The sequence below is a fragment of the Cryptomeria japonica genome, chromosome 1, assembly GCF_030272615.1.
Source record: "Cryptomeria japonica chromosome 1, Sugi_1.0, whole genome shotgun sequence".
In the NCBI taxonomy this organism is placed as follows: Eukaryota; Viridiplantae; Streptophyta; class Pinopsida; order Cupressales; family Cupressaceae; genus Cryptomeria; species Cryptomeria japonica.
The window spans coordinates 559,987,270-560,002,022 of NC_081405.1; the positions used below are offsets into that span (position 1 = coordinate 559,987,270).

Sequence of the window (14,753 nt, forward strand, 5' to 3'; positions counted from 1 at the left end):
ACTATTTAATACACTTTGGAATTAAATAATATTAAAACTTTATTTATTTATTTATTTTCTGTAAAAATATCTCTATATATATATATTTAGTTTTTTGTTAAATAACAAAAAGGCAAAAGAAATAAGGGTAGACCCATGTGGACACCCATGTGGGCCTCCCTTTTCCCAAGGAAGGGAATACAATGGGGTTGCTACCTTTGCTACCAAAAGGTAGAAGACGCTACTTTTGGTAGCACTGCTACCAAATGGTAGCAGGTCGCTACCTTGGGTAGCGCTGCTACCATATGGTAGCAGTTCGCTACCCTTGGTAGCACTACTACCATCCCACATGGTGGGGTTTTCCCTACCATGTGGGGTAAATTATTATTTATTTTTTATTTTTCTTCTTCATTAACTTTTAAAAATAGAACCCCCCCAATTTAATGCACAGTCTCATACTGAGACCAAAATTAAATAAATTTCCCGAATACAAGGATTTCCATTATTATTATTTTTTGAATAATCAATCCCAAAATAGATAAAATTGGGCAAATTCCTCCAACCAAATACCATATTTGGGCAAATGGAATTAATTTACACACATTTATCTAATCAATCCCACCAATCTTTCAAACACAAACTAATTTCACAATCTAAAACTTGAATCTGAATGCATTCATTTGTAGTTTTAACAAAATTTTATTGTGAACAGCCAACCCTAATTTTTTATTATTTTGAAATCAATTTGAGCAACCAAAATTTGATCTGGAGGTTGGGAATGAAAGCAAGAAAGGTTTAAATTTGAGATTTAAGTACAACTCTTTCATATTTCACAAAATATATGAGATTTTCAACAAGCACAACCAAATTTCTTCTAAATCAAAACAATATCTTTTAAACAAAAATCAAGGAGATAAACAAGAATCCAACCTTTATCAGCAATCCTGGGAATGAATTGATGAAGAGCCCAACTTGCAAGCTCAAGAACTTCCTTCTCCCACAAATGCCCAAAATTATCCATTCCAAAAATAACTCCCCCAAAAATATTTTTCAAAACCTAGGTTAAAATAAAAATTGTTTGACCAAAAATCATTTTTCTCAAATAAAATTATTTCCAAACAATTCAATATGCAAAAATTGCTTTTCTTCCAAAATTAATTTTCTCAATTGAATTAAAACTAACATTTCTATTTCAAAATGCCAAAGAGGGTAAGATATTTCTATTTTCAAATACTATTTAACCTTTCCTTCAAAATACATATACTAAATAAATCTATTATTTAAAAATAACTATATAATCAAACTTGCTACTAACATGAATTGAGCAAATCTAATTATTGATTAATCACACAAAGGGGTCCTATTTAATTTAGTCCCTTTAATTTACTAATGCGTAAAAAAGCACATTAATCTAATTTAAATACTTGGGATTTAATAATCAATTTTTACCACATGCACAACATGGAACCCAAGACAACCAAACAAATACACGACCCGCATACCCAACCAAAGGGGAAATTGACAGATGACTAATGACGCTCACTTGAGCATGACAAGGGTAAAACGTAGGGTCTTACAACTGCCTAATCCAATTCCTTAGGACCAATCAGATACTCTCAAACTTGCGAATCTAGGTGGAGACGAACCTCGTACCTATGCGGTACTATACCTGCAATCTCTTACAACCATGAAACACACATGCATACATATGTATTTTCAATGAAAGTGTTAGCCCAAGGTTAATAACTCAAATCAAAAGAATGTCTAATCATACATAATAATCAATGTGAAATCATTATTTACAAGCATACACAATAATCACAATATCTGACTATAACATTACAACATGGTAAATCAACCATCTAAGAAGGCCACTTAAAAAGTCAACCAAGGTCAAACCGATTTTAAAAATCTGATTAGGGTAGGGGTACTATATTTTGACAATACAAATAGAAAAAATGTTGTTTGTCATTAAATGCAACCCAATTCATGCACAATTTGATTCACATGTTGAGATGGTCCTAATTGGCCTCTTCCATCACCATGTTTAGCATATAACTTCTTTCTATTCATAAGCTTGTCTTCCATTACCATGTTTAACCTTTTTTCTTCTACCTTTTATTTCCATGCTTTTTTGTTTCTATGAAAACTCTTCTATGAGCACTACTCAATAGGCCCCTTGTATAGAATGAAAAATATTTTATTTTGAATGAATAGGAAAAAATATTGATATACTTAGAGACTTCCTCTGTGTCATCTTTTAAATGGTTGGTCTAAATGTTGAAGTCTATAAAGTCCACTAGTAGAAATATGGCCAATAAATGACTATGTGACCAAAAGTTTTAGTCATGAGACTAAATTTTAGCATTTTTTTAGAAAAAGCTATGAATGACTAAATAAATGACTAATTTGGTCATTGGGTGAGATCACACAAATAAAAATGACTAAATAAATAACTAATTTGATAGATGATAGAGAAATTCTAAATAAATAACTAAATAAATGACTAGATAATTGTCTGGCTCTTCTCTTAAAGAAGGTACTTGTTGAAATTATATAAAAAATTGATCCTAATATTTTTGTTTGTAAATTATTTATTATTTAAATATTATTTTTATTTATAAATAATATATATATATATAGGCCGCCACTTGTAGCAGAGTTGGCTGGGGCTTGGGGTTTGAATCCCTCGAGGTCATAGGTTCGACTCTGCTTCGTAGTGGGCAAATGCACGGGGCTAGCTATATTGTGTGTCTGTTCCTACTCCGCTGACCCGGGGTATAGGAATGGACTTTACCGCTAACATTTTATTCATAATGTGAAAAGAAGGTCTCCAATTTTTCACTATCAGGGATATTTTTCAGAAGCATGTTTGGGGGGATGAAGCATTTGAGGAACCTCTGCCACCTATGGATCTCTTTGGACAGCACGCAGACCACATTCCACACTGGGTTTTTCAGGGAGGGAAATGGGTAGACATGGCAGCGATGCGGCATAATGGTCAATTTAATGAAGGGTTTTTAGGGGAATAAATTTCGTTATCATGTTTCTAAATACTTTCGAAGTTTTTTTAAACCTAAAGGAAATTTTGTTTCGGGCAATCGATAGAGGATTGGAAAGAGGGTTCCTGCACTGTGTTGGCATGGAGGGAGTGGGGTTGATAAAAAAAGGGCATCAAAGGATGTCGTCAATGTGAGTGGTAAGGCACCCTCTACTTCAATCCCTAATTTGAAAGATGGGCAAAAAGATGGTTTTAGGGTTTCCCCCAATCTGCGAACATTTGTTGAAAACCAGCATTCATTGAACCCTAATTCGCATTTACCGCCATTGGAGATTTTTGTGGATACCTCAGGTGATATATGTAACCCTACAGTTACTAGCCATAGTTTGGGGGTTGATAAGTCGTAGACGGTATGGCTTTTGGTGCCCTTAATTGATGTTTGTGCTAACCCGTTGGGTAAGAAAGCTCATGATCTTCAATCTCTTGCACTCATTATTCATGTTTGGGGTGATGGTATTACCCTTTCAAAATTGCAATATAAGATTCATATGCACTGGTATGGCACTTTATACTTTCAGGTTTTGTTTGCTAGTTATTTTATTGTTGTTTTTTATTCAAAAGAAGCTCGGAATAAGGCTTTGGAGGTTTTATTCTTTTGGTTGGGTAGGAATTTAATTTTTGTTGATTTATGGAAACCCCTCTTCGAGCCCTCTTGGGTCTCTTCCAAATAGACTCTGATTTGGTTTAAGCTTCCTCAATTGCCTTTTGAATTTGTTGATTCTGATATTTTACAGAAAATTGGGGATTCTTTCGGTAAATTTTTATTATCTCATTCGGTGTTTGAGGATGATATGTTCCTTGTTAAAATTTGTGTTTTGGTCAACTCAAGCACTTCTCTTCCTCAGACTTGCAATATTAGATCTGTTGTTGGTATTTGGCATCAAAATATTGTTATGGATTCTGATTGGTTTGGTAGATCTTCTGTTATTATGGATTTTGCACTATTTTTTAATATAAAAAGAGTGTCGACCAAGTCAACTTCTAAAGATTTGGAATCTTCTTCTAGTTTCATGGAGAAGGATTTTTCTAAGTTGGAATCATTCTCATGGGCTAAAATGAAAAATATATTAAAGGGATCTAATATCCCCACTTTTGTTCCTCCTCTGCATCCTTCATGTGTGAATGCCCCATTTGGGGGTGGTTTTGGTTTGGATAGGGTTAATTCTTCTGATCTAGTAAATTCTTTGACTGCTCAATATGTTATGTTCCTCCTTCACAAGCCAATGTTTTGGGTAAGCCTAACTATGAAATGGTCAGATCTAGTTCTCTTTCTAATTCTACTTTTCATAAGTCTTTGGATAGTCCTTTCATTGCTCTGAATGATCATCTCATTGCTCAGGTTTAGAATATTATTAACAAGAATTTCATTACTCTTGATTCTGATGTAGCAAATAGAGTGCTTACTTCTATTGATAATGATTTGGTTAAGTTGAATAAGGATTTGTCTGCATTTCCTACAGCTAACCCTTTTGAGGTGCTTGATCTAGATAAGGAAAATAAGCTTCCTAGTGTCTCTGATATTCCTTTGGGTAGTGGAGGTAGGTTGTCGTTGATTCAGTCTCCACTCTCTCCAGTATCTTCATTCACTACCTCTTTGAAGATGGGTCGTAAACAAAAGCTTGTCAAGACCCAACGAGAAATTGATGCTGGAATCCAATCAACACTTCTTTCTTCGATGGATTCTTCTAAGGGGAAGAGAAAAAAGATGTCATTTAGTCCGCCTGTTACAAGGTCTTTGGCTTCTAAGAGGTGTCTTCAGAAGGACTTTACCGAGGGAAAGATCTCTCAGAGTAGTGATTGTGTGAAGAGGGGAGCCTCGATCTCCCCTCGAGGCCAATGAGGATCATTTCCTGGAACGTTAGGGGCTTAAATGCCCCTAATAAAAGATGTTTGATTAAGTCCCAGTTGGATTTAATGAAGTGTGATAATGTGATGGTGCAAGGAACTAAATTAAACTTGTCTTCTAATGAGTCCTTGTTCTCCTCCTGGAAGCTTTGGAAATTTTGTATCTCTCCTTCTAAGGGGGCTTCGGGAGGTATTGCTTTCCTTTGGAATGACTATAGTGTGGACTTTTCTTTGGTTTCTTCTTCCTCTAATTGGATGACAGGTTTAGTTTAAAGTAGATTTTCCAATGCTAAATTTTGGCTTTTCAATATTTATGGACCCATTAGTATTGTTGAGAAGAGGGAACTCTGGAAGAGATTAATTGTGATTGCATCTCCATTGAAGGGTACCTTTTTGATATTTGGGGGCACTTCAATGCTATTTCAAGTCTTGAAGAGAAATTGGGGGGTATTATTCCAAATAAGCACATTATTGTTAATTTTTGTCATTTTATTAAGGATATGAATCTAGTTGATTGTAAAACTCAGAATGGCCCTTTTACTTGGACAAACATGAGAAAGGATTTCTTTCAGATTGCTGAGAGATTAGATCACTTTTTGGTATCTGAAAATTGGTTTGGTATTGAGATTGGGAATTCTTTTCTTCAGTTCTCCCTTATACTGGTTCAGACCATTTTCCTATTCCATTCTCTATTCTTGAGGATAGGGCTCCTTGGAAGATTCCTTTTAAGTTTGAACCGATGTGGCTTAGGGATCAATCTTTTTTTCTCCTGTTGAAAGATAGGTGGATGTCTGCCCCTTATGTGAACAGGTCTAGGATGTATCAGATTGTTAAAAAGTTGGTTTATCTTAAAGGAAGGATTAGAGAATGGAATTCTCTTCATTTTAAGAATATTTTTGGAGAGAAGGCTAGGATATAGAGTGAAATTGAAAAGGTGAATGAGCTTTTCTTAAATGATGGTATGGATTCTTTGTCCTTTAATAGGCTTAAATATTTGAAAGCTCAGCTTGAGGAGGTTTTGGCTCATGAGGAATTTTATTGGAGACAGAAGTCTAGGGATTTGTGGTTGACAGAAGGTGGTCAGAATACTAAGTTTTTTCATTCCTCAACCAAATTAAGCAGGTAGCGTAATAGGGTATCTTGCATTCATGATTCTAATGGGAATTGTTTGTTTGATGAGGGTGAAATTGTCTATGAGGCTATTAGATTTTTTAAGTCTTTGCTTACTACTAATATAGTGGGTTTGAATAGTAATTTTGTTGATTCTTTCCTCCTCTCATTAAGGAAGAAGATAATAAGATGCTTATGGCTCCTTTTACCAGTCTTGAGTGAAGAGAGGTGGTTTTTCCCATGTCCCTGGAGAAGGCTCTGGGGCCTGATGGGTTCACTGCTTTGTTTTTTCAAAAATGTTGGGATTTTGTTGGGAATGATGTCTTTCTATCTCTTGAGGAATCTAGGCGTAATAGAACCATTTTCAAAGAGTTTAATACAACTCTTATTACTATTATCCCTAAGGTGGATAATCCTAAATCTTTTTCTAATTTTCATCCAATTGCACTATGTAATACCTTGTACAAGGTCATCACTAAGGCAATTTCAGTTAGGATGGCTAAACTCATTCCTAAGATTATTTTTGTTGTGCAGGGTGGTTTTGTACCTGGGAGAGAAACTTCAAAGGGTGTTATTTTTGTGCATGAGGTCTTGCACTCCATCTCTTTACAGAAGACTCTGGCTATGATTCTTAAACTTGACATGCTCAAAGCTTATGATCGGGTGGACTGGCACTCATTAGTCTTTGTTCTGAGACAATTTGGTTTTGCTTATAGTTGGATTAAGTGGGCTTTTTCCTGCATCTCTTCTGCTTGTTTTTTAATTTTACTAAATGGATCCCCTTCTGGTTTTTTTACTTCTTCTCGAGGTATTAGACAAGGGGATCCTTTGTCCCCTTTTTTGTTTATTCTTTTAGCTGAGGCTTTTAGTCAGGCTATTCATGCTGCTAGATCATCAAGTATTTGGAAGGGAATTAAGATTGATGGTTATCCAGTATCCCAATCTCATTGTCTATTTGCAGATGATACTGTCCTATTTGGTTCTGCTTCAATGGCAGAGGCTAAAGTCATCAAGAAAATTATTGTAGACTATTCTACTTTTTCTAGTCAGAAAGTTAATAGCTCCAAATCTTAAAATTTTTTATGAATGTTTCCGCTTTAGTTTAGGATAGGTTGACTCAATTTTGGGGATTTGTGGTGGCATATTTTTCTTGTAAGTATATAGGCATTCCCTTTTTTGTTGGTTCATATAAGACCATGTTTTGGGACAAAGTGGTTCATGCGGTGTCTTCTAGAATTTCTTCATGGAACCATAAATGGCTTACTTTAGCTGGTAAGATTCTTCTGATCAAATTAGTGCTTAATGTTATTCCAATTTATTTGATGTCTGTTTTGAAAACACCCCACAAGGTTGTTCATGAGCTTAAGTAGTCTTTAAGATCTTTCCTTTAGAATGATAATATTGGAGGTAAGGAGAAGATCCCTCTCTGGCCTGGGATAAGGTTTGTCTTCCTAAGGATTTAAGGGGATCGGGCATCAGATATTTAGTAATTCAGAATAGAGCTTTGGGGGCAAAGTTAGTCTGGAAGCTCTATAAGGATCTCTCAAGTAAATGGGCTTCTCTCATGTTTGCCAAATATTTGAGAGGGGCTCCTAGAGAGCGGTTATTCACAGCTTCAACTCTTCCAAAAGGGTCAGTTTTTTGGAATTTTATTACTAGTTGTAGATCGGTTATTCTTCCCCACCTTTCTTGGGTAATCCATAACGAGAGAAAGGCTAGATTTTGGGATGAAGTTTGCAATGGACATGCTGCTATGACTAGTATTCTATATTGGTCTCCTTTATTAGATATCCTCAAAGGTCATTGGGGTGTGTTTTTTGTTGATTATTGTTATGTTGATATTTCGGGTCCCTGTCCTGTGTTTCTTTGGAAATCCATAGATTCTGTGTTGGTAGATCAAGATCTTAAGGATGCTTGTGTACAGGAACTTAAGAAGAGAATGTTTGTATTTTAGGACATGGAGGATGATTTGATCTAGACTAAGAATGTGTCAGGTTCATATACAGTAAAGGATGGCTATAAGTATTTGTCTCATCCCTCTTCTTCTTCCTCTTGGCCTTCTCAGCTCTTTTGGCATTTGGCTTGTCTTCCTAAAGTTGGCTCTTTTGCTTGGTTTGCAGTACAAGATAGAGTCCTTACTAGGATGATATTAGATAGACTCGGGATTATAGCTGTTTTCCTTGTGTGTTTTGTGACTTCTTCATAGAATCTTTGGATCATGTGTTTTTGCACTATCCTTTTGTATTGAATTGTTGGTATTGGCTATTTGGCAAGCTTGGATGGACATCTTCTATTTTCCCTAATCTCTTGTCTCAATTCATGGCTTGGCCTTTATTGTATTTGACTTCATTCTATTCCTGCCTCTGGATTGTTGCCCCTTCTATTGTTATTTGGAATATATGGCTTGAGAGGAATCATAGAATTTTCAAACAAGAATTGGTTTCCTTGGTTGATGTGATAGGCAGGATTGAATCTCCCATTTCTGAAGTATTTATCTTTAATATTTATAAAAATTTGGACCATTTGCATTCCTTTTCTCATTGGGGTAATTGGGTGTCATGGAATTGGAAGGCTCTCCGAGTCATTCCCTCTCATGGGTCTGCATCCTTAGGGTTATCTTCTGTTGTCAAGCGTAGGCATGCTAAATGTTCCCCTCCTCTGCAATTTGCATTTAAATTAAACTTTGATGGGGCTTCTAAGGGCAATCCGAGCAAACCAGGGATAAGAGCTATAATTTTTTATCATAATTCAAAAATTGTCAAGGCTGCTTGTAAATATATTAGTATTGGATCTCACAATTCTGCAGAGTTCCATGCTTTATCATTTAGCCTAGATTTAGCTATTTCACTAAACATTAAGGACATTGTAATAGAAGGCGATTCTATGGTGGCTTTTCATGTGGTATCCAATAAGAGATGTGCCTCCTGGCAGCTACAATATATTTTAGATCGAATTCTTGGTCAATTAGAGTTTTTTAGTTCCTTTTCTATCTCTCATTTCTATAGGGAAATTAATTGTACTGTTGATTTTCTTGCTAACAAGGCAACAATTGAGTGTTTGGATTATTTGGAGGTTGCCCCTTCGGATATTCCCTCCTCTTGCATAAGCATTTTATATTAGTATGGTTTGGCCAACATTTCGTTTATGACTTGACATGGCATGACTATGTGTTGGATTTTCTTCTGAGGCTAGTCTGCTGATTGTGTAATTCTGGGGTTGTGACATTCTGAGATTAGGCAGTATGATTTTTCATCTTTAGGATTGGTGTTCTTCTTTCAAAAACATTTTTCTTCATTATTGGGTGTAATAATGGCTTTATCCCTCATTCATGTTTATGCCGAAGGAGTAATGCCTATTCATTTTTGGTTCTCATTATTATTTTGGTTCTTTGTATGCTTTGTGATCATGAGAGTTTATGTTTTGAAAGCCTATTTTTAGAATTTCAATTTATTGGCATGAATACTTATGTCTTGCTTTTTTGTTTCGCACCCTTTTCGTAGTTAATATACTTGCATGTGTTACATTAAGGGGGGTGTTGTCCACTTATTGATTTTGTGGTACCACTTTCATTGATGCCACACATTCCAAGTGTCTTTTCAAAGGAGGGTGGTGCTTTCCATGATCTTCCTATTATGGAATTGATTTGTGTGGCCTGTATCTTTCATGATTTCTCTATCCTCATTTTATTTGCTTCATTTAGATCGGGTTTATGAGGTTGCATATTGGTGAATGATTCTTATTATGCGTGATTTATTTTCTTCTCCAAGTACTACTGCAATCTTTATTGTTGAATGGTTTATCTCATTATTGTGGATAGTATCTTGGGATCAATGGTTTGTTAAATATGAATGTGTGAGTTGTTTATCTTAGTTGTTGATCGTATCTTGGGATCATTGATTTGTTAATTATGAGTGTGTGAGTTGTTTATCTCAGCTTGTGTGAGATATTGAGCATCTCTTCAAGCAATATTTGCTATGATGTTGTCTTTCATGTGGTTTGCGATATATATGAGTTGGTAATATTGCTGTTCATAGCATTTCATCCTTCTATCATTTCTTTCCTTCTAAGATTCATCATTTTCATACATTGAAGATGAGGGACTTGGGTGGGTTTGTAATCTATTTTATTTTAATGGTTTTCATGTGGCTTGGAAGGTGGTGGATGAGTTTTGGCTAGTAGAAAATGCAGGTGTTAGGATATTTGCAGTGGTTTCTTGTTTTCCTATTGTTTGCATGGTTCTTCTTATGGTTACTCATTTGGCTCGGCCTCTTGTTGATTCCTTCGTGCTCTCAGCATCCTGTTCTCCTCTTCATATGGGTTATACTTTGTCTATTCACGGTTTTGATTGTGTCCTGCTCACTTATAGTGGTCTCATTTCTTTTGTTGAGTTTTATGCTAATAGATGGGTTGGAGAATTGTTTTGTGTAGCCAGGGGTGGTGCGAGGATGTTCAATTCTTGTAGTTTAAAATTTCACTGGTGGATGATCTTCTATTGTGTTACTATTGTGTTCCTCACAATCAATTGAAGGGATGATTATGCATCTGATTTCTTTTTGTATGCCATTTATGGCAGCCTCTTTTGTACCTAATGGGATTGCTATGTAATATGGAGGGATTTTTTTTTAATATGCCCTTGAGGCTTCTTGTAATGGGTAGGTAGGCCTTAAGTTTTTTAGAGCAATATTGGTAGGTTTTCTTACTGTCTCTTTCCTTCCAGTGCTCATTGAACCAGACACCATGTAAAAATTAAAATATTAATAAAATTTAGTGGTAAATCCACTTTTATCAAAAAAAAATAAAAAAATTAGCAAATGCATTATATTATTTTATTTTTTTCTATTAAAAATATAATAAGAATAAAAGTAATATAACATGGCACAACATGTTCGTTAATGGTGATCATAATTAATACCATCTTGATAAAATTTTAGGACATGGGACTCAAATTTGAGGTGAAAGATTGACATAAACAAATTGTAGAAATAGGACATGATGATGATTTTTAAAGACAACCAAAATCCCAATTTTGTTAAAAAGATTTATAGAGTTCAATAACACATCAATCGCATATAAGATTTGAATACTACAAGTAGATTCTAGCTACAAAGTATAATAACCATATTAAGAAATCACAATCACTGTTGGCATTTGCATGAAGATTGCATTAATGAAATGTTATGTTGTCATTGATGTCAATTAATCGGTAATGATATTATTGTAATGTTGTTTTGTAACTGATAGGAAGAGCTAGTGAAAGGAAACTGTAACCGATAGGTAAGTTTGTGGAGTGAATCGGTATTGTTAAGTATTGGAGAGTTGGACCGGTAAACCCCACTTGTTAATTTGATAAACCCTAACCAGTTAAGTTTGGTGAATTGGTTATATTGGTTTATGATCTGATGGTGAGCGGTAATGATTATGACAAGTGTGCATATTGTATGAAGAGAGTTTCAAAGTGTTTTTGGCATGTTGAGGTAACGGTTTTTGTCTTGGGAATGAGCAAGTATATTGCATGTAATGCAAAGCGTGTGATGAGTTACTAAGTTCGATGAAGCGACGATCAAGGAGCGGTTGAGGCTTTCTTGAATGATGTGTAGAGATTGTTATGTAATCCAACGATCATACTTGAACTGACTTGTTTAAAATCTCTATGTGAATTAGGTTTTTGTTGTGTTACCAACCTAGTTGATTTGTTTATAAGGTCGATGAGTTGTTTAGTTTTAGAGTTGGCAAAGTTTTAGTTGAGTGTGTGGTTGCTGAACCGGATGATGTATCTACAATTTGAGTAAAGGCAGATAGGAGCATGAAAAGGATTTGAACAAGCAAGTGTAGTGCTATTCAAATAGATCAATAAACTCATATTGTTTTCTAACAATTACAACAGATTGAAATCCCCTAATCGGGTAACCTCTAACAAGCTTGGTGCTATTCAAATCCTCTAACCAGGTAGTCCATTACCTTGGATTTCAAATCCTCTATCGAGGTTACTCCTCATAGAGTATTGCTTCTAACAAGGCATTATAGTCAATCCCTTAACCGGGTGGTCCCTACCAGGATCTGTTCTTAATAAGACTTTGTGTAAATCTTTAACAGGCTTAGCTCCTAAAAGGGTGAACTTCAAAAGAGTTCAGATAGTTATCTTGTGAGTCTCATCTCACCATGGTTTTTCCCATTTGGGTTTCCATGTCAAAAATATTGTGTCAAGTGATGAATGTTTTTGTGGTTATGTTTATTATGGTTGATTTGCTTAACTACTTAATCCACTTTGATAAGTCATGATAACCACTAGCAACATGAAATGAAGTTTTACTTATGTCAGTAAAAGTATTTGGATGTTTGTGAGTTTCAAGTTGTAAGAATCATCCTATTTAACTTGACAGTGATATTGCATTGATAGTTCTAAGTTTACTTTGAGAGATTGATTTTGAGATTGGTGAAGTTTATCAGTTTTTCTATCTACTGATTCACCCCCCCTCTCTTAATAGTTGACTAGATCCTTGTTCTTTCATCATATCATCAATAACCTCTTATACAAACTAAGCAGCCTAATATAATTCTCATTTCATTAATACTTTACTTGTCATATATATTGTTTTTATAAGATTTACTCAATTATTTATTTATCTAAATTAATCAAATTAAAAAATAGAATACTTACTTTGTAATGTTTAAATTTGATTCCTATTCAAAATATTAAATATTTATTGACCAACATTAAAATTAAACATGCCTTTGTAAAAATATGACAATTAAGTAAACCAACTTTAATATTAATTAAATTGCCCATTGGCAATCACAATTTTAACCACATTTACTATTAATATTATTTCCTTGTATTTTTTAATAGTTCCAAAAATCCATTAAGTTAATACTAATACAAATTCGTTGAATTATTATTAATTAATTGAACATTTGAAAATAAAGTTCCGAAGTGGTACTCCTAAGGACAAGAGGAGTAAGAGGTCTATTATCAGTCCTCCTATGACTCGGTCGGGGGCTGTGAAGTGTAATCTTCAAAGTAGTTTTGGAGAAGGAAAGCCTTCTCTGTCTAAAGGAAAGAGGGGAGCCTCGGTCTCCCCTCGAGAGTAATGAGAATTATATCTTGGAATGTTAGGGGCTTAAATGCCCCTAACAAGAGGCGCTTAATTAAGTCCTAGATGGACTTAGTTAAGTGTGATATTTTAATGTTGCAAGAGACAAAATTATCAAAGGAGTCTGCTGATTTGGTTTTTTCTTCTTGGAGAAAGTGGGAATTCCTCTCCTCTCCAGCTTGTGGTGCGTCAGGGGGTTTGGCATTTCTTTGGAATAACTAAAACATTGAGGTTGAGCTAGTTGCTTCTACTGTAAACTGGATGTTGGCCTTAGTTAAAAGAAAGCTTTCGAAGGTTACGTTTTGGCTTTTTAATATTTATGCTCCTTCTGGTATTCAAAGGAAGACTAAATTATGGGGAGAACTTAAGATGATTTCCTCCCCTTTAAGGCATGGTCCCTTTATAATCTTTGGGGGGGATTTTAATGCTATCACTGACATGGGAGAAAAGAAAGGAGGTATTCTTCCTAATAAAAAAATTATGGAAGACTTTGGGATGTTCATTAAGGACATGAGTCTTTTTTATTGTCAGTTTCAGAATGGGATTTTCACATGGACAAATATGCAAAGAGATTTTTCTCAGATTGCGGAAAGGTTAGACCGGTTTTTGTTATCAGATGTTTGGATTGATTCAGAGTTTGAATTTTTTTCCTCTATTCTTCCAGTTTCGGGGTCAGATCATTTTCCAATTTCTCTATCAATTCTGGAAGATAAAGCTCCTTTTAAGTCACCTTTTAAATTCAAACCTATGTGGTTTAGAGATTCTTCCTTTTTGCCTTTGCTCAAAAAATGGTTGAGTTCTGCTCCTTATTGCTCTGGATCCCGAATGTTTCAGATTGCTAAGAAGTTGAGATTTTTGAAATTTAATATTAGAGAATAGGATATATTGCATTTTAAGAACATCTTTCTGGAAAAACAGAGGATTCAAGATATGATTGAATGTCTTAATTCACATATGATTCAACATGGTATGGTGCCTCTTGTTTTTGATGAACTAAAATTGCTAAAAACAAAGCTTGAAGAAGTTTTGTCTAGAGAAGAAATCTATTGGAGACAGAAATCGAGGGAGATCTAGCTTTCAGATGGTGATAGGAATACAAAAAATTTTCACTCTTCAACAAAAATTAAGAGAAGTAGAAATAGGATATCTTGTATTGAGTATCCAAATGGTAGACTTTTAACAGAACAAGAGGATATTGCTTCAGAGGCAGTTAGGTTTTTTAAGTCACTATTGTCTTCGGAGCATGGAGATCTTCATAATAACATTTCTTCTAATATTCCTTCTTTGGTATCTTCGGAAGATAATAAAATGTTGATGTCTCCTTTTTCTTTGGATGAAGTTAAGAATGTTGTTTTTGCAATGAACCCTGATAAGGCTCCAGGACCAGATGGATTTACTCCTTTATTTTTTCAGAAATGTTGGGATTTTGTGGGGAATGATGTTTTATTGGCCCTTGAGGAAGCTAGAAGGAATAGGTCTGTTTTGAAAGAGCTTAATACTACAATGATTGCAATTATTCCTAAATAAGAGGTTACCAAGACATTTGCTGATTTTCTCCCTATTGCTTTATGTAATACTTTGTACAAGATTTTTACCAAGGCTATTTCTTTAAGGTTGGCTAAAATTCTGCCTAGGATCATTTCTTTAGAACAAGGTGGTTTTATTCC

The 14,753-nt window shown here is 34.8% G+C and overlaps 1 long non-coding RNA gene across 1 annotated transcript in view; it reads right to left on the bottom strand.

Annotated features, from left to right (window-relative positions):
- Positions 1-989: 989 nt before the first annotated feature.
- LOC131875491 (uncharacterized) overlaps positions 990-14,753 on the bottom strand; it is an 87,397-nt gene continuing 73,633 nt past the window's right edge. Inside the window, exon 4 of the long non-coding RNA XR_009372354.1 lies at positions 990-1,036. This is a non-coding gene — a long non-coding RNA (uncharacterized LOC131875491). The remainder of the gene's footprint in view (positions 1,037-14,753) is intronic.